The following is a 20,758-nucleotide window of genomic DNA, read 5'->3' as shown; positions in this document are numbered from 1 at the left end:
TTAGGAGTAATGATGGACTGTCATGCAGGAGACACCATGAGCATATAACAATTTAACAAGCCTTCTGGGGCACCTGGTGTGTGGTCCCTGAGGATGGGAACAGCCACAGATAAGTTTAGTCTAGAAAAGCTTAGAGGGCCACACAGTGTGCTGTGGGAACTTGGGGAAAGCAAGCTTAGTTCTCAGAAAAGGCATAATGGATGGTCGAGCTGGGCCTTTAAGGGTAGGTTGGATGGTAACAAAATGAGCTAAGGAGGGCACCGTGGGCACTGGAAACGCCATGAGCCGAGGCCCGGGAGCCGTGCAGGTGAGGCGCCATGCAGGTGAGGCTCCACGCAGGGCCTCCGCACAAAGGGAGCCACATGCAGTACATGCAGAGTGCTCACGGTGCCCGTCTCCCTCAGGTGAGTGCAGCCACCCGCTTAGTGCAACAGAGAGATACTGAGCCTGCAGGCGGCACCACCCCAGAGGACCAGTGAGTCAGGGTCGGCTGGGAGGCAGGCATGTGATTCTTGTCATGAGCCCCTGGCTGCCCGGAGCGAGACACAGTGGTGGTCAGTGATCTCAACCGGACTCAGTTTATTTATTTAGCCTGTTGCACAGCTGAGAGCTTTGTCCCAACTAAAGGGCAATTCTGGGCACACGACCTTGTGAGCTCTCTGTTCCTCCCCGAGCCATGCAGAGGGATGGTCAGGGAGGGTGCTCTTGAGGGAACCCTAAGGCACTTTGGCGTGACCACTTGGTGAGACCTGCCACCAAACAGGGCCCCTGCATGCTGGAAGGCCAGCAGTAGCTGTCACCTCAGGCACCTCCTAAAGCTCTTTGCCCTCTTACAAAGGGCAAGCCTTCTGATGCTAGGTTCTGTCTTTGGGCCAGAGCTCCCTGTGCAGAGGTGGCCATGGCACCCCCCGTGCCAACACCTCAGTGCCCTACACAGCCCCCCGGGCTAGGGTGTGGTCACTCTGCTTTGTAAACTTCTATGTGGCCTAAAACATAGCGCTTTTGTAACTGCACCTTTGTTCACCCCAAACTTCCAGGTTTCTTTTACAAATTACTCCTAAGACAGGCTACTGTAAGTGGAGGCATAGCCAAGATCAGCCTAGGTCAATTTCACTTGTGTCCAGAGCACCAGCCCATCCCTTTCCTGAACTGTGGTCTGTTCACACTGACCACCCGAGTCTGCCTGTATCCCAGGGGCCTCAGGGCTGGTTGGGCAGTTGGCAGGGAAATGAGACCCCGTGATCATCTTGCAGAGCAAAACAACCTTGATAACGGGCCCATCAAAGGGGGGGGGCCCAGGCTTCTTTCCAGGCCCTGTGGGGTCCTGGCTCTGGCAGCTCCATCTATCCAGACAGCCCTGTGACCTCAGTCTCCTTCAGAACCTTCAGGACAGTGTGGCACCAAACAGAGAGCTGTGGAGACAGTCTGGTGACATGCTCACCCCAGTCTGGGGTACAGGGACCAAGGGGGGCCCTGAAGAGAAAAGTTGGCCTATGGAAACCAGACGATCACTGAGCAACCCATGGTACCCAGAACCCCACCCGACACAAAGGACAACAAAATAAGCTCTGTGGTGTCACGGCTTATCTCTGACTTCTGGGCAGGGTGTACATGCCCAGTCAGGTGTGTCTGACCTCACTGCCCCCTCTCCTGGACCTATTTTCCACCAAGTTCCCTGGCCCTCCCACCCCAATATATGTATTGGGGAGTATTTCAAAGCCTTTATCAACATTTCCCAGTTAACGGACGGCTCTAGAGTGTTCCACCCCATTCTTATGTCAGTCCCTCCCAAAAGCCTAGGTTCTGAGGTGCTGGGTAAAGGCTCAGTTGAGTCACAGATCCTCTAGAGATCCTGCTGCATTGTGACATGGGTTCTCCCTTCCCAACCCCAATTAGTTCACTTTATAAATCCAGTACTGAATTTGCTTAAAAAAACACCCTTCTGTTTGGCATCTCATAGGTTGCCAAGCTCCTTCCTGTCCATAGTTTCATTTCACAGAACCAAAGAATGACCATGCCATGCCATTCCACACCTCTCCTGCCCTTTACTACTTTGTCTACATAGCAAACATCTGCTCATCCTTCAACACTCTGCATAAGCCTTGCCTCCTTGGCTCACCAAGTAGAGTTACTCCCAGCCCGCTTTGTACCACCCTATATCTGGTGTGGACTTTTATCAGCATACTGCAGCTGTTCACAGGCAGTGTTGTGCTGGTAAATATTTAACAACAACTAGCGCTCATGGAAACGCACTGATCTGTAGCATCAGCCAATTTCCATGGTGTAAATACTCTCACAGTAGTCAATTTCAAGTCACCAACATGAAGTCACTGATCATCGGGGAAGAGAGGCACACAATGGGCTCTGGAGAGCCAGAGGGAGCGTGCTCCAGCACACCTCCGTGTCCCCCACTGAACCGCATGCTTCTGAGGGCCAGGGCTCTGGCTGGCTCTTTGTATCACCAGTGCTCAGCACACAGAAAGTGCTCAATCTATGTTTGAGGGACTCTGCCACCTGTGGAATAAGACATTTTTACCTCCTTGATGTCCTCTCTTGTTCAAACTTTATCTTGCTCAAAAGTCTTGCTCAAACTTTTTCCTGTAACACTAGAGAAAGTCCAAAGTTCCTGGCTCTTTCTATACAGGCTTCAACTTACTTAAGAGCACAGAATCTGGAGTTAGACTGCCTGGAATCAAATCCTGGCTTTGCCACTTAGCGGCTATGTAACCTCTGGCCAGTTACTTAACCTCTCTCTTTCCTTGTCTGTAAAGTTGTGGTAATAGTACCTACAACCCATAGGGCTGTTGTAAGGGTTTGATGAGGAATACATCTTCAGCTTTTTGAATAGGGCCAGGAGTATAGTAAGTGCTCTACTTACTACATTAATTACTACCATCAGTATAATTATTACTATCATCATCATCATTATTTTCTGTCCTCATCTTTCACTGCTGTCTTGCTTGCTCATGCCCTCAGTGTCCCCTGCATAATCCACATGGATTTTTAACTCCTGACCTTTGCCCAAGGCACTCCTACTGCTTAAAGCATCCCACCTCTCCTCTCCAGTGACCCAAACCCTGTCCATCCACAGTGGATACCCTTCTTACCCTCCACCACCCTCTCACTGAGCTCTTCCTCCTCTGGTCTTTCAGTGCCCTTCTGGTTGGCGTCTCCAGGGGTCTGAGAATCAGATCTCAAACCACATGGTCTGTTTATTCACATACTCTTTTGAATGCCTAACATATACCAACCCCAGGGCTGGGCTCTGAGAAAGCAAAGGTGAACCCTGCACATTCCTCCCTCAGGGTGTGCAGTGGGGGAGAGAGACAGGTAAACAAATTCCAATAGGATGGGCAGTGCTAAGGTGGAAGTCTGTTCCAGGTGGAGTGGACCACAGAGATAGGATAGCCTCAATGTTGACACCACTTTACAGTTTAACAAAGCACTTTGCTTTCTTTTACTCATTTAATCCTCCCAAAAAGGCTCTGAGAGAAGCAACACAGGAGGGGCTTTTTTTTAATAGTTGAGGATGAAACGACTTGCATGTGAACACACTGTAAGTACAGTGCCTGAACATAGTAGGCCCTTGGATCATTATGAAATTGAATTATATGTCACTTAATTCAAATTGAGTGGCCAAGTCAAGGTGAGAAACCAGTCTGAATCCTCCTTCAGGATTAATTCCCCTCAGTTGTGAGGCCAAGGACAGAACCAGGTCTCCAAGTGCCAGTACTCTGATCCAGGCTTTTCCACAATGTTCCAGGTGACCTCGGGTAAATCACTTCACTGAGCTGGGCCAGAGAGCATCCTCGGTCGAAGGCAGAAAGGTAGAGTTCAGCTCTACCAGCTAGAAGTCTCTTCTAGCCAGAGTTGGCTGGAAGAATGATCCTCCTAACTCTGGAGCTATGTGAGCAGAGACCAAAAAAATCCCTTGATGGGGCTGTCATGGGCTTCTAGCACTGGACTGGCCCCACTTGTCTTCTCCCAGCCTTTTGTGCTGTGAACACAATACTTGGTGACGGAGCAGTCCTGGGATTTTTGTATTTTCCGGTGTGAAACGCTGGACCTTATTAAGTGCTTCTGGAGCTAGAACAACCAGGCAAAGTGGAGTCACTCAGATGTCACGTCGTACTAATATTCCCTTGAGTGAAGTCCGAAAGCTTTTGTGAGGATGAGGCTTATTCCACTGAAACATGGTGCTCCCCACCTTCTTAGAAGGGGAGGCAGATTAGACAAATCTCAGCATCCTCACATCATCCTTCCTGAGCAAAGAAAGGGGCTTCCTTACTTGGCGGCTAAGAAAAAGGGCTGTCAGAACGTGACATTCATTGGCTATTTTTGGCATAGAATCTGAGAATGTTGTCCTAGAAGGAAACTTGTAACTGAACATCAAAGGCGAAGAGGAAAGAGAACTGGCTTTCAGTCAGGCAGACCAGTCCAAATCCTGGCTCTGCCGTGTGACTTTGGCAAGCACCACCATCTCTCTCTGTCTCAATGACTTCATCTAGGAAGTGGGGATAAAAATACCTGCATTCCCTACATTGTGGAGTGATTATAAGGATGAAGTGAGAAGTACATGGAGAGCGCCTGGCTCCCTTCTCTTGGCCCTGTACTTCGTGCTCTCCACACTGGATGGGGAGATCTCTCCTAAAGCAGGGACCACCTCTCACACCTCTATATCCCTGGCCCGCAGCACACTGCTTCCAAGGGGAGCTCCTCAGTTCACATTTGTTGAATAAATGACTGAACTCCACCTCTTTACCCTTACCCATGAGGAAACAGGTCCAGAGTGGTGGAGGGACTTGTCCCAGTTACACAGTCAGGGAGGACCCCAGGACCCTTGACTCTCAGCCCTCCCTCTCCCATACACGACGCCTTGTGCATGCCACATTTGGCAAAGCCCTCTTTGCACACTGGAGCCTTTCTTCTTCTTCTTCTTCGTTTTTTTCTTTTTTCTTTTTTTTGGAGCCTTTCTTCTTTCAACCTCTTGGTTGGCGAGCAGCAGACTTGGAACAAGAACCCAGGTCTGTCAGGTTCCAAAGCCATGAGCTCATTTTATGAGGTCCACCAAAAGCTCGAGTGGGGCCTAAGCAGCTTTTTAAATCTGTTTCCCAGACATGAGTTTAGCTAGTTCTGCAGATGATAAGCATCAGCTGGGAAGATGCCTCACCACCCTACCTCCCTGCATAAATCTGACGTGGAACAATGGCCAAAATCCGAGACTGAAGGCCAAAATGGCCCTGCCTGCTCCCCTTCAGTAGATCTTTGTTGCCAAAAGCAAAGAAACAGGACATACTCTCTTTCATCAATTCTAAGACACATATTTTTTCACATTCCAACATCTCTGAAATCAGGAGGAGACTTAACAGTTGATAATATCTTTCAATTATAATTGACATTATGTATTCTTATGTGGTAAAACATAAAATAAACTTGTATCTTGAAATTGTCTTAGGTTAAATGAAATCCAACATTAACCAACAGAGGCAATGTCACTGCAGGTCTGCATACCCTTTCCCCTGGGCTAATTAGACCCTGGAAGCTTTGCCCCTGGCCCAACATCCTTATTTTACAGATAGGGAAAATGGCCAGGGCCACAAAGCCAATCAGTGGTAGGGCTGGGTCAGCGTCCTGTGAGCTGGACCTGCTCCTCCCACCTCCTTTATTGTTATTAACACTTCTAATCCTCACCAGAGCCCTGTGAGTTAGGAACAATTTACTGTCCCTATTTTCCAGATGAATGCTATGGGATGAATTTTGGCCCCCCCAAATTCATATGTAGAAGTTATATCCTCCAGTACCTCAGAATACAACTGTATTTGGGGGACTTCCCTGGCGGTCCAGTGGTTAAGACTCTGCACTTCCACTGCAGTGGGCGCAGGTTCTATCCCTGGTCAGGGAACTAAAAGCCCGCGTGCTGCATGGTGCAGCCAAAAAAAAAAGAATACAACTGTATTTGGAGGCTATTTTAAGAGGTAATTACGTTAAAAGAGGTCATTAGGATGGACCCTAATCCTATAGGACTGGTGTTTTTTTTTTGCGGTACGTGGGCCTCTCACTGTTGTGGCCTCTCCCATTGCGGAGCACAGGCTCCGGACGCACAGGCTCAGCGGCCATGGCTCACGGGCCCAGCCGCTCCGTGGCATGTGGGATCTTCCCGGACTGGGGCACGAACCCGTGTCCCCTGCATCGGCAGGCGGACTCTCAACCACTGCACCACCAGGGAAGCCCTAGTGTTCTTTTAAGAAGAGGAAACTTGGACAGAGACAGACACACGAGGGAAGACCATATGAAGACACAGGGAGAAGTTGGCCATCTGCAAGCCTAGGAGGGAGGCCTCAGAAGAATCCAATCCTGTTGATGCTTTGATTTTAGATTTCTAACCTCTAAAACTTTGAGAAAATAAATGTCTGTTATTTAAGGCGCCCAGTCTGTGGTACTTTGTTATGGTAGCCCTAGCTGACTAGTACAGTGAAGAAGCTGAGGCACAGAGAAGTAAAACAGCTAGGAAGAGGCTGAGGGAGAATTTTGCACTCAGGCAGTCGGCTCTATAACCTATGCTCCAAACCACCACCTCCACCATGGAGAAGGCCTCATGGCTCCAGCCCAAAACAGTGCCACTACCGGAGCGGGCTTGTGCTTCTTGGCCCCCAGGCAGCCTGGTCAGCCTAGATGAGCTCGTGGCAGCTCCTCTGTCTCAGATTCCTCCAGCTGAGTGTGGTATGTCAAGCTGTGATAGGCTTGGGGCAGAGTGGAAAAGATGGACCACAGTGGTGAGGTTGAGAACAGAAAATACACACACACCCCTCGTTCCCACACACACCCCTTGTCTCCTAGAGCACTGTTCTTCCTCCTCTTCATGCTGCCTTGGAATTACACCATAAGGCAAACACAGTCTAATGTTCAACGCTGGTGTGGATCCTGTCATCAAAAACCCAGTTCCAGGTAACAACTACCACTGGCCAAGCACCATGAGGAGTGTTACCTATATGATCTCATCTAATCTTAACAAAAATCTGAGAAGTCACTAACATAACACTCATTTATAAGTGAAGACACTGAGGCCCATGTAGATTAAACAGCCCAGGGGAATGAAGCCAGAAAGTGGCAGAGCTAACATTGCAGATCAAGTCTTTCTGATGCAGAAGCCCAGAGCCCTCAAGTTGCACAATACCCAGAGGCTCTGTTTGCACAAAATAATAGAATTCAATATGACTACTGCTCCTTGGAGTTGTGCAGCATCCCAGAACTGGGAGGCTCCCCCTTCCCCAAACTCCTAGTGTTTCTTTTATTTTCCTTCTAGTTTTATTGAGATGTGATATAATTATACTGAGATATAATTGACATACAGCACTGTATAAATTTAAGGTGTACAGCATAATGACTCCGTGGCATGTGGGATCTTAGTTCCTGACCACGGATCAAACCCACATCCCCTGCATTGGAAGTCAGATTCTTAACCACTGGACACCTAGGGAAGTCCCTCTTGGTATATTTTGGATATTCACCCCTTATTGGATGTCTCATTTGCAAATATCTTCTCCTATTCAGTAGGTGGCATTTCATTCTGTTGATAGTAGTTTCCTTCACTTTGCAAAAGCTTTTTACTTGATGTAGTTTTCATTTGTTTATTTTTCGTTTCTTCTCCCTTGCCTGAGGAGACATATCCAAAAAAAAAAAATTACTAAGACTGATGTCAAAGAGCTTACTACCTGTTTTCTTCTAGAAGTTCTATGGTTTCAGGTCTTACATTTAAGTCTTTAATCCATTTTTTTTTTTTGTCTTTAATCCATTTTGAATTTATTTTTGTGCATGGTGTGAGAGAGTAATCCAGTTTGATTCTTTTGCATGTACCTGTCCAGTTTTCCCAATGCCATTTATTGAAGAGACTGTCATTTCCCATTGTATATTCTTCCCTCTTTTCTCATCCATTAAATGCCCAGGTAAGTGTGAGTTCATTTCTGGGCTCTTTATTTTGTTCCACTGATCTTATGCCAGTACTATACCATTTTGATTATTGTAGCTTTGTAGCATAATTTGAAATCTGAGCACACAGTACCTCCAGCCTTGTTCTTTCTCAAGACTGCTTTGGCTATTCAGGGTCTTTTGTGTTTCCATACAAATTTTAGAATTTTTTTTTCTAGTTCTGTGAAAAATGTCATTGGTATTTTGATAGGGATTTCACTGAATCTGTAGATTGCCTTGGGTAGTATGGTCATTTTAATAATATTAATTCTTCCAATCCATGAAAACAGTAGCTCTTTCCAGCCGTTTATGTTGTCTTCAATTTCTTTCATCAGTGTCTTATAGTTTTCAGAACACAGATCTTTTACATCCTAAGTTAGATTTATTCCTATGTATTTTATCCTTTTTGATATGATAGTAAATGTGATTGTTTTTTTAATTTCCCTTTCTGACTGTTTGTTGTTAGTGTATAGTATAGACATGCAACAGATTTCTGTATATTAATTTTGTATCCTGCAACTTTACCAATTTCATTTATGAGTTTTAGTAGTTTTTTTGGTGATGTCTTTAGGATTTTCTGTGTATAGTATCATGTCTTCAAGCAGTGACCATTTTACTTCCTTTCCAATTTGGATTCTTTTTGTGTCTCTTTCTTGGATGATTTCTGTGGCTAGGACTTACAATACTACATTGAATAAAAGTGGTGAGAGTGGGCATCCTTGTCTTGTTCCTGATCTTAGAGAAAATGCTTTCAGCTTTTTACTGTTGAGTATGATATTAGCTGTGGGCTCATCATATATGGCCTTTATTATGTAGAGGTAGGCTCCCTCTATACCCACTTTATTGAGAGTTTTTATCATAAATGGATGTTGAATTTTGTCAAAGCTTTTCTGCATCTATTGAGATGATCATATGATTTTTTTCCTCAATTTGTTAATGTAGTATATTACATTGATTGATTTGCAAATATCGAACCATCCTTGCATCCCTGGGATAAATCCCACTTGATTATGGTGTATGATCCTTCACTGTATTGTTGAATTTGGTTTGCTAGTATTTTGTTGAGGATTTTTACATTTATCTTCATCAGTGATACTGGCCCATAATTTTCCTTTTGTCTGATATCTTTGTCTGGCTTTGGTATCTGGGTGATGCTGGCTTTTAGAATGAATTCAGAATTGTTCTTTCCTCTGCAATTTTTTGGAATACTTTCAGAAGGAGTAGTGTTAACTCTTCTCTGAATATTTGGTAGAATTCACCTGTGAAGCCATCTGGTCCTGGACTTTGGTTTGTTGGGAGTTTTAAAATTACTGATTCAGTTTCATTACGGGTAATTGATCTGTTCATATTTTCTATTTCTTCCTGGTTCAGTCTTGGGAGAGTGTACCTTTCTAAGAATTTGTCCATTTCTTCTAGGTTGTCCATTTTGGGGGAGTATAATTCTTCATAGTAATCTCTTATGACCCTTTGCATTTCTGTGGTGTTGGTTGTAAACTCTCCTTTTTCATTTCTGATTTTATTGATTTGGGTGCTCTTTTTTCCTTGATGAGTCTGCCTAAAAGTTTATCAATTTTGTTTGCCTTTTCAAAGAACCAGCTCTTGGTTTTATTTATCTTTTCTACTGTTTTGTAGTCTTTTTTTCATTTATTTCTGCTCTGATCTTTATGATTTCTTTCTACTAACTTCAGAATTTGTTTGTTCTTATTTTTCTACTTACTTTAGCTGCAAGGTTAGGTTGTTTATTTGAAATTTGTCTTGTTTCCTGAGATAGGCTTGTGTCACTATAAGAACTGTTTTTGCTGTGGCCCAATGATTTTGGATCATTGTGGTTTTGTTTTCATTTGTCTACAGGTAATTTTTTTATTTCTTCTTTGATTTCTTCAGTGTTCCATTGGTTGTTTAGTAGCATATTGTTTAGCCTCCATGTGTTTATATTTTTGCAATTTTTTTTCTTATAGTTGATCTCTAGTCTCATAGTGTTATGGTCAGAAAAGATGCTTGGCATGATTTCAATCTTCTTAAATTTACTGAGGCTTGTTTTGTGGCCTAGGATGTGCTCTATCCTGGAGAATGTTCCATGACCACTTGAAAAGAATGTATTCTGCTGCTTTAAATCCATTTGGTCTAGTATATTATTTAAGGCCTGTGTTTCCTTGTTTTCTGTCTGGATGATCTGTCCATTGGTGTAAGTGGGTGTTAAAGTCCCCTACTATTATTGTGTTACTGTTGATTACACTCCTTTTATGAATGTTAGCATTTGCCTTACATATTGAGGTGGTCCTATGTTGGATGCATATATATTTACAATTGTTATATCTTCTTCTTGGATTGATCCCTTGATCCTTATGTAGTATTCTTCTTTGTCTCTTGTAACAGTCTTATTTTAAAGTCTATTTTGTCTCATATAAGTATTGCTACTTTGACTTTCCTTTTTTTATATATATAAATTTATTTATTTATTTATGGCTGCATTGGATCTTTGCTGCTGCGCACGGACTTTCTCTAGTTGTGGTGAGCGGGGGCTACTCTTCATTGCGGTGCGCGGGCTTCTCACTGTGGCATCTTCTCTTGTTGTGGAGCATGGGCTCTAGGTGTGCGGGCTTCAGTAGTTGTGGCACATAGGTTCAGTAGTTGTGGGTCACAGGCTCTAGACCGCAGGCTCAGTAGTTGTGGCTCACGGGCTTAGTTGCTCTGTAGCATGTGGGATCTTCCCAGACCAGGGCTCAAACCCGTGTCCCCTGCATTAGCAGGTGGATTCTTAACCACTGTGCCACCAGGGAAGTCCTACTATGACTTTCTTTTTATTTCCATTTGTGTGGAATACCTTTTTCAGTCTGTATGTGTCTCTAGATCTGTGATGAGTTTCTTGTAGGCAGAAATTATATGGATCTTGTTTTTGTATCCATTCAGCCTGCCTGTGTCTTTTGGTTGGAGCATTTGGTCCATTTACTTTTAAGGTAATTATCAATATGTACGTTCTTATTGCCATTTTGTTAATTGTTTTGGATTTGTTTTGTAGGTCTTTTTTCCCCTTTCTTCTTTTGTTCTTTTCCCTTGCGATTTGATGACTATCTTAAGTGTTATGCTTGGATTCCTTTTTCTTTTTTGTGTGTATATCTATTATAGATTTTTGTTTTGTGGTTACATGAGGGCCTATATATATATATACATGATTGTTTTAAGTTGCTGGCCCTTGTTCTGGTCAGTTACCATGCCCTGCCTTGTGTGGAGGCTGCCAGCTGCTGATGGGCAAAGCCAGGTCATGAAGCATCTGCCTACAGAGCCTCAGGGGTCCCAGAGCTAGTACTGGCCCATTGGTGGGCAGAGCCATGTGCTGGGTGGGTGGTTACAGGACTGGGGTTCCCAGATCTAGTGTTGGCCTGCTGGTGGACGGAGCCAGTTCCTGACATGGCTGGCTGCTGGGTTTGGGGTACCCCAGAGCTAATGTTGGCCCACTGGTGAGTGGGACTATATCCCAGGGAAGCTGGCTTAGGGGTCCAAAATGTCTCAATGCTGGTGTTGGCCTGATGATTGGCAGGGACAGTGCCCAGGGGAATCCCAAAGTTAGTGCCTGCCCCTTTAAGAGTCTCTACTTCCCACAGCCCTCTGGCTCTCCCAAAAGCAAGGCCTGCAGGCCTTCAAAGCCAAATGTTCAGGGGGCTCACCTTCCTGGTGCAGGAACCCTGGGCTGGGGAGCCCAATGTGGGGCTTGGACCCCTCAGTCCTTGGAAAGAACCTCTGCAATTGTAATTACCCTTCCATTTGTGGGTCACCCACCCAGGGGTATGGGTCTTGACTATCCCACATCTCCACCCCTCCTACCCATCTCACTGTGGTTCTTTCTTTATATCTAGTTGCAGAAGATCTTTTCTGCCAGTCTTTCAGTCTCTCTCATCAGTAGTTGCTCTGTAATTGTAGTTTTGGTATGCCTGTGAGAGGAGGTGAGCTCAGGGTCTTCCTCCTCTGCCATCTTGGCCACTCTCTGCCTCCCACCCTTGTAGTGTTTCTAATCTAAGGATGTAGATGCCATTTCCTAAGACCCTGTGGGTTATGCACTGTTAGGACTGGAGGCATAGACCTGAGCCTATCCTCCTGGCTGTCACTGCCCATTGGGGAAGACAGGTAAGGAAGCAAAGAATTTCTACATAGTGAGATCATTGCAACATTAGAAGGACCAAGGTGAGAGGGGTGAGGGAGAGTTGAGAGAATTAGGGACCATGTTGTAGAGGAAACAGGGAACAGTCAAAGATACCTCACCTAGGAAGACACCCTTATGATGGGTATTGAAGGATGAGTAGAAGTTTCCTAGGCAGACAAGGCAAGGAAGGGCATTTTAGCCATAAAGGACATCATGTACAAGTAATAATAATAGCTAATATCAATTAAGTACTCGTTATGTGTCAGGCATGATGCTAGGCACTGTAGTTGCATTATTTCATTCAGTCCTCACAACAACACTATGCGATAGGTAGTATAACCAGTTTTATAGATGATGAAACTGAGGCTCAGAGAAGGTGATTAACTTACTCAAAGTCACACAGCTGTTAATAGTAGGACCTCAAAAGCCTGTGTCCTCACCACTACCATGTTACCATCTGTACAGAAACCTGGAGTTGAGAGTTAATAAAAGAAGTTTAATGTTTCCTTAATAATTTCTCTGATTTTTCCAACTGTGATTAATGGTTATCAGTTCTTTCTCAAGCCTTTTCTAACCAGAGAGTAGGGGGAGTTTCATGTCTTAGGACACAGTGGACTCATGTGGCAATGAGATGGGGCAAGAGAAGATGTGCCCAGAGCTTGTTTACATTTGGAAGTTTCTAGGACCTTGTGAAATTTTCAATATTTTTTTGCTTTGCCTTAAAGAAAATCCAGACAAACTAGAAAGCATTTCCTCTCCCATGGCCCCACCATTTTAATAAAAGGAAGGAAGATCCACTTAGTGAATTCTGTCCAAGTTGACTTGGTGCCCTGCTGGCCAGAGGCCCCAGCTTGAGTTTAGACTGTTTTGTTCTGCTGTTTTTGAGGACTGAGTTAGCAAAATACATCCCAAGATTGTTTGTCTGTTTTTCCCTGTTGCCTCATGACTCCCAGACAAGACTTGCCAAAACTCACTCTCCCACCAGCATTCTCAAAGAAGGCCTCTTTGGGGTGAGATGTAGACAGAATTAAGAAAGGCTCAAAGTACATGAAGGCTTTTTCAAATGTTCCACGCACAGGCAGCGTGGCTGGTGTATGAGAGCAGGGCTGGGAATCACAAGTCCTGGGATCTGGCCTTGGGTGTTTCTCTCACTTGCTTTGTGATGTGAGTAGGTCCCTCCGCCTCTCTGGACTTGTTTCCTTGTGTGTGAAAGAGTCGGGTCAGTTACTCATTCAACAAACATGAACAAAGGACCTTTCACATACAGGTACCATGCTGAGGGTTGGGCATACCGAGGCATGAGATGTGGTCCCTGTTTCAGGACAGCTTCTAGGCCGCTACTGGGAGCAACTAGTAAAGGGGGCAAAGAGGAGAGAGGGGAAGCTTCCCTTCCTGGTTGGAGAGGCAGGTGGGGTCAGGGACAAAATCTAGGAAGTACTTTAAACAGCAAGTAGGGGACTTCCCTGGTGGTGCAGTGTTTACGAATCCACCTGTCAGTGCAGGGGACACGGGTTCAAGCCCTAGTCTGGGAAGATCCCACACGCCATGGAGCAACTAAGCCTGTGCACCACAACTACCGAGCCTGTACTCTAAAGCCCGCGAGCCACAACTACTGAGCCCGTGTGCCACAACTACTGAAGCCTGCGCGCCTAGAGCCTGTGCTCCGCAACAAGAGAAGCCACCGCAATGAGAAGCCTGCACACCACAACGAAGAGTAGCCCCCGCTCACTGCAACTAGAGAAAGACTGCCCTCAGCAAGAAAGACACAATACAGTTAAAAATAAATAAACGTATTAAATAAATAAATAAATGGCAAGTACAGTTTGCTAGAGTCAGAGATTAGGGAAAGGCATTCCAGCAGAGCCCAGGCTCTGAGACTGGAAAGAGCAAGACTGCTTCTAAAACAGAGGCACTAAAAAAAGGGGTGGCTGGGAATGGTTAAGGGTCTGGGCAGACTGCCTGGCTTCAAGTCCTGGCTCTACCACTTGCTGACTACGTGACCTTCGGCAAACTATCTCACCCCCCTGAGCCTAATTTCCTCATCAGACAACTGGGGATAATAACCATACTCACCGGATAGGGTTCTGTAAGTGTTAGATAAGTCAATGCACATTAAACGCTTAGAACAATGATTGGCACCTTTTACACACTCAATGGATGATAATTATCAATATTGCTATTTTTATTAGTCGAGGCTAGAGACTAGAGTCTAGGCTAAGGGAATAGACTGAAATATACACTGGGGGCTTCCCTGGTGGCACAGTGGTTGGGGGTCCGCCTGCCGATGCAGGGGGCACGGGTTCGTGCCCCGGTCCGGGAGGATCCCACGTGCCGCGGAGCGGCTGGGCCCGTGAGCCATGGCCGCTGAGCCTGCGCGTCCGGAGCCTGGGCTCCGCAACGGGAGAGGCCACAACAGTGAGAGGCCCGCGTACTGCAAAAAATAAATAAATAAATAAAATAAAATAAAATATACACTGGGAGCAGAATATGAAGGGTTTTGTGTGTTAGGGTCATTCGATTTAATCACTGAGTGTTTCCTATGTATCTAGCACTGGGGATTCAGTGCTAAACCAGAGACATACCCTGCCTCTAAGTCGATGCCACAGGGAAGGGCTGCCAGGCAGTACTGAGGGAGGGAATCAGCAGATGTTGAATGTAGTAGAAGCAATCCATGCTGGTATGTGCGTTTTATCATCATGCAGCCATTACATAACAGAAAAGGGCCCTGCCCTTATGGAAACCTGCATTCAAACGTGGAAAGATACTCCATCTTATAATTCCACATGGCACAATTGTGACCAGGCACAGGCAGTGAACAAGACTTTCCCTAGGGTTCAGGGGACAGCAAAATGGAAATAAACATTAAGAACAACATGAGCTAGATCACACTTAGAAAGTCAGGTCCACTCCTCTTCAGCTAGGAACAACCTATGGGAGACCTCTCTCTGTATATCAGAGGCCATTTTCCACCCCACCCAGAGGTCCTATTCAGCCTATGTAGACTGCTCTGAGTGCCAGCCCCCAGCAAGAGAGCCAGAGAGACAGCTGGTCTTTAACTTGCCTATTTCAAGCGTATCTTTCACATTGATTTTCTCTCTTGAACTTAACTGTCCTCTACAATTTTCACAAAGAATCATAACCCCCCTTAAAGGAGAGACTTGCCCTCTGGCTTCAAGGTATCCAGGCCCTTAGGAAAACAGATGATAAAATGATTGTAGCAGAAGCTGCTGGTTGTCCCTCAGTATCCATTTTGCCCCACTCCTTTCTGTAATAGGAGCTCATGAATTTGTCCACTCAGAAGAAAGACCATATTTTCCAGCCTCCCTTGCTGCTAGCTATGGCCATATGACTAAAATCTGACCAACAGGATGTGAGGAGAAGTGGTGTGGGTAACTTCTGGAATGAGTCTCTAAAGTGAGGGAGTGTGCCCCTCTTTGTCCCTTCCTTCTTTATGCTGGCTGGAATGGCAGACACATGGCAGGAGCAGCCACCATGAACCATGACGTGATGGCCACATGCTGAAGATGGTGGAGCCACAATACGGAAGGAGCTTGGGTCACTGACACCATGGAGTGCTGTATCAGCCCAGACTGACAACCTCTACAATTCTATGAGAGAGAGAATGTCAACTTTATTGAAACCACGGTTTGTTTATTTTCACTTGTAGCCAAACCTAATCAAAACAAATATTGCCACCTTATCCATAAAAGAGAAACACAAGGGGTCGTTTCATTACACCAAGCCAAGCTATGTGTCAAGATCCCCTTTCTGAAATTGGTCTTGCTGACCCAAGCCTGAGGCCAAGTGAGCCCACAAGGAGCTCTGATGCTCCAGCTTTACTCTTGCCCCTGGGTTGGCTCAGTTCTCCTCCCAGGGGCCAAAGCTTTGTCCAAAACCCCAGCTCCCTTGCCTGGGTCCAGAAAACTACCCAGCTCTGTCAGTCTCTCTGTCCACATTCTGGCCCCTGGACCCAGCTACCTAGTTGCAAGTTGAGGTCCCTATGAAGTTGTTCATAGGGACAACTTCCCTGGAATTTCCCTTGCCACCTGCTATGTTATAGGCCTTGTGGGTGAGGTATTTTCAGGAGGAACTGGGGAGGCTCTTTGACATACGTCACTGAAGTGGTGCCTAAAGAGTTCAAGCTCTTCTGGCAAATCTGGCATTTGGCAGTTACAGCCTCAGTTGCCTTCATTTTCCCAAATATTAAATCTCATATTGGTCCTCATCTATCCCCTAGCTTACATTCAGATTTATGTAATCATCATGTTCCTCTGATAGAGGAAGACCCTCACTCTTCCCATGATGTCTGGTGCAGCTTGGATCCACCTGTGAACTCTCTGTGTTCGTGAACTTCACAGGAAGGGGCCGAAGATGCCAAAGGCTCATGCGAGAAGATGAAATAACAATCATCTCCAAAGGGGCTGGGGCGGAGGAAGCATTAGCAAGCTCTGGTCTTCATTCTCCTTACACCGTACCTATAATGAGATGTGTGTTGTCATAGCAATGAAGGGCTGGGAGTTGGACAATGGGAGAAGATTGTATCATGATGCTATGAAAGATGAGATAGTGTGATCAAAATATACCCCACTGAGCTCAGTGGGGGATGTCCAGAGCTTATTCCTATGATGTCACTACCCTCTGCAGTGACTCCTACAACTGTGCCCAGCCCCATGCTCCAGTTTGGACTCCAGAAGCTAGTGACACTGAGGGCCGATTCAATCTACACTTTGCCCCCTGGACCCATCTATCCAATTGTAGAACTGCTGGGCAATGTTCCAAATAGGTCCCCTGTGTGTACCTTGCCCTCCTCTCCATGTTGACCTACCACTGAGGCCTCTGCATGTCTCTGACTCAGACCCAGGAAGCTGTAAGAGAGCCTTTACATATGAACTTCATTCTTTCTCTTTATTCATTACAATGTACCAAATCTTCCCAAATCTTTAAGATCTGGCTCAAATGGCCCCTTCTCCAGGAAGCTTTCCCTAGTCCCCCCTACCCCAAACTCGTATTGTTATTATTAATAACAACAATAATAATATTTCGTTAAGCCCTTACAAAGAGCCAGGCACCATGCTGTTATTTACAAACATAATCAATCAGTTGAATCCTCACAACGTCTTTCTAAGTGTTATATCCACTCTATAGATGAAAAAACTGAGGCTGAAAGAGGTGAAGTGCTATGCACATGGTCCGAGAGCTGGTGAGTGACTGAGTCGGGATTCGAGCTCAGGTGTGGTCACTAACCACTGCACTGTACTGTCCCACTGAAAGTGAGCACATATTTCTTGGAACTGCCCTGGCTCTTTACCTGGACTCTCCTAGGGTGGGATAATTTCCTGATCCACTCCAGATCTGGCAGCCTAGGGTTCTGGGATCATTCGAAGGCATGGCAAAGGGGACACAGAGCCTTCTTGGTGACTCTCTAGGAAGAACCACCAGGGCCTCTGTTGCTGGGTTCTTTTCTAAAAGTGTCCTCCCCCACTCAGCCCTTGACGCAGGGTGCAGCTTTAGAATTCCTCGACTCAGCTTCTGAGTATTGTTGTTTGCAGTAGCAAGTCAGCAATTTGTGGTTTCCAGACAATGGCTCTGTGTTCTGTTATAGAACTGGGCTTGTTTGCATTTCCATCATCGGACAGGGCACAGGCCCGGGTCTGTCCTACCCTTTTGCCTGGTGACCCAGAGCTATTCTGTGGTCAGGTCATCTGCCCCAACCCTTCAGAGTGGAGAACACAGGACAGGGCAGAAGGCCCAGCACTATTATCACAAAGATAAAACCCAAACAAAACTGTACTTCTTGCCCAGAGAAGGGATCGTCATGATAACTGTTCTTTTAAATGTGCCTTTTGGTACTTTAAAGGGGAAAAGTGGGTTTAAATCCAGGGTGGCAGTGTTGATAAGAGGGTAGGGAAACAAGTATCCTTATATATTATTGGTGGGGTATAAACTAATGTGATCTCTTTGAAGGACAAGTTGGTACTATTTATTGACATTTTAAATGGAAAAACACTTTAATGCAGCACTTCAAGTTCTAGAAACTTATCTTACAGATATTCTTGTACATTATGCAAAGATATATGTACATGGGCTTCCCTGGTGGCGCAGTGGTTGAGAGTCCGCCTGCCGATGCAGGGGACACGGGTTCGTGCCCCGGTCCGGGAAGATCCCACATGCCACGGAGCGGCTGGGCCCGTGAGCCATGGCTGCTGAGCCTGAGCGTCTGGAGCCTGTGCTCCGCAACGGGAGAGGCCACAACAGTGAGAGGCCCGCGTACCGCAAAAAAAAAAAAAAAAAAAAAAAAAAAGATACATGTACAAGATGTTTACTCTTGTATATATTATAGCAAAAAATGTTAGTAATCTAAATGACCATCAGTTGGGGACTGACTAAATAAATAAATTATCGTTAAACCACACAATAGAACATTTTGCTGTCATTTTAAAAAAGAAGTAGATATGCATGTGCCTAAATGAAACATTCTCTGAGATGTACTGTTAAATTAAAACATCAAGATTCCAGGGGTGCAGTGGGGGAAGCTGGATGTGAAAAAATGTGTGTGTGTCGGAACCCTCCAACACTGTTGGTGGGAAAGTAAATTAGTGCTGCCACTATGGAAAACAGTATGGAGGTTCCTTAAAAAACTAAAAATAGAGCTACTATATGATCCAGCAATCCTACTCCCAGGCATATATCCAGAAAAGACAACAACTCTAATTCGAAAAGATTCACACACCCCAATGTTCATAGCAGCACAATTTACAATAGACAAGACATGGAAGCAACCTAAATGTCCATCGACAGATGAATGGATAAAGAAGATGTGGTACATATATACAATGGAATACTACTCAGCCATAGAAAAGAATGAAATAATGCCATTTGCGGCAACATGGAGATTATCACAACCTAGAGATTATCACACTAAGTGAAGTAAGTCAGAAAGGGAAAGACAAATACCATATGATATCACTTATATGTGGAATCTAAAAAGATGATATGAATAACTTATTTACAAAACATAAATAGACTCATAGACTAAGAAAACAAACTTATGGTTACCAAAGGGGAAAGGGAGGTGTGGGAGGGATAAATTAGGAGTTTGGGATTAAGAGATACACCCTACTATATATAAAATAGATAACCAACAAGGACCTACTGTATAGCACAGGGAACTATATTCAATATCTTGTAATAAAGTATAAGGGTAAAGAACCTGAAAAGGAATATAGATATATATATATATGAGAGAGAGAGAGAAGTGAGTCACTTTGTTGTACACTTGAAACATTGTAAATCAACTATACTTCAATTTAAAAATTTAAAAACTTTAAATTAAAAATAATTTTTAAAGATACACAGAGGGCTTCCCTGGTGGCGCAGTGGTTGAGAGTCCGCCTGCCGATGCAGGGGACACGGGTTCGTGCCCCGGTCTGGGAGGATCCCACGTGCCGCGGAGCGGCTGGGCCCATGAGCCACGGCCGCTGGGCCTGTGCGTCGGGAGCCTGTGCTCCACAGCGGGAGAGGCCGCAGCAGTGAGAGGCCCGCGTACTGAAAAAAAAAAAAAAAGATACACAGAAATATTTTTTTAAAAGGTGTGTGTATATGTACACACATAAAACAAAATTCTGGAAAGATGGTAGGAAACCTTCAACAATGATTACTTGAGTAAAGGGACTGAGATTCTGGAGTAGGAGGGAGACTAACTTTTCAGTGACTACCAGTTTGAACTGGTTTGATTTTTTTTCCCCATGTACTTATATTACTTTTATTTTAAAAGTATTCACGTTAGAAAAAAAATAGTCTTATCTAAACCAAACCCTGCTCTTCTAAACTGTTTCAAAGTCGTCCTCAATTTTTCCCATAAACTGAGCTGCTACTGTGTCAAGCACTATGCTCTATGCTTTATTTAAAGTTCTGCTTTACATATATTTTCATGTATGAGGTAAGTAAGGATCAGTATCTCAATTTTATAGCTGAGGAAACAAAAGATTTAAGGAAATTAAGTAACTTCCTGTGATGGTTAATTTTATGTGCCAACTTGGCTAGACTACAGTATCCAGTTTTTTAATTAAACATTAATCAAATCTAAGTGTTGCTGTCAAGGTATTTTGGACAATCAGTTAGCTTTTATAATATGTTTTATTTGTTTACTTACTTATTTTTAATTTTTTAAATTTATTTTTGGCTGCGATGGGTCTTCGTTACTGCGCGTGGGCTTTCTCTAGTTGTGGCAAGCAGAGGGCTACTCTTCACTGCGGTGCGCGGGCTTCTCATTGCAGTGGCTTCTCTTATTGCAGAGCACAGGCTCCAGGCGTGCGGGCTTCAGTAGTTGCAGCACGCGAGCACAGTAGTTACGGCAAGCGGACCCTAGAGCACGTGGGCTTCAGTAGTTGTGGTGCATGGGCTCAGTAGTTGTGGCTCATGGGCTCTAGAGCACAATCTCAATAGTTGTGGCACATGGGCTCAGTTGCTCTGCAGCATGTGGGATCTTCCTGGACCGGATGGAACCCGTGTCCCCTGAATTGGCAGGCGGATTCTTAACCACTATGCCACCAAGGAATTCCTAGTTGACTTTTAGATAAAGGGGATTATCCTTGATAATCTGCATAGGCCTGATCCAATAAGTTAAAAAGGCCTTCTGTGCAAAAATGAGGTTTC

Source organism: Aethalodelphis obliquidens, unplaced genomic scaffold (assembly GCF_003676395.1).
Source record: "Aethalodelphis obliquidens isolate GAN/ISIS:26980383/991018 unplaced genomic scaffold, ASM367639v1 scaffold50, whole genome shotgun sequence".
Taxonomy (NCBI): domain Eukaryota; kingdom Metazoa; phylum Chordata; class Mammalia; order Artiodactyla; family Delphinidae; genus Aethalodelphis; species Aethalodelphis obliquidens.
Note: the sequence above shows the minus strand (reverse complement) of the source record.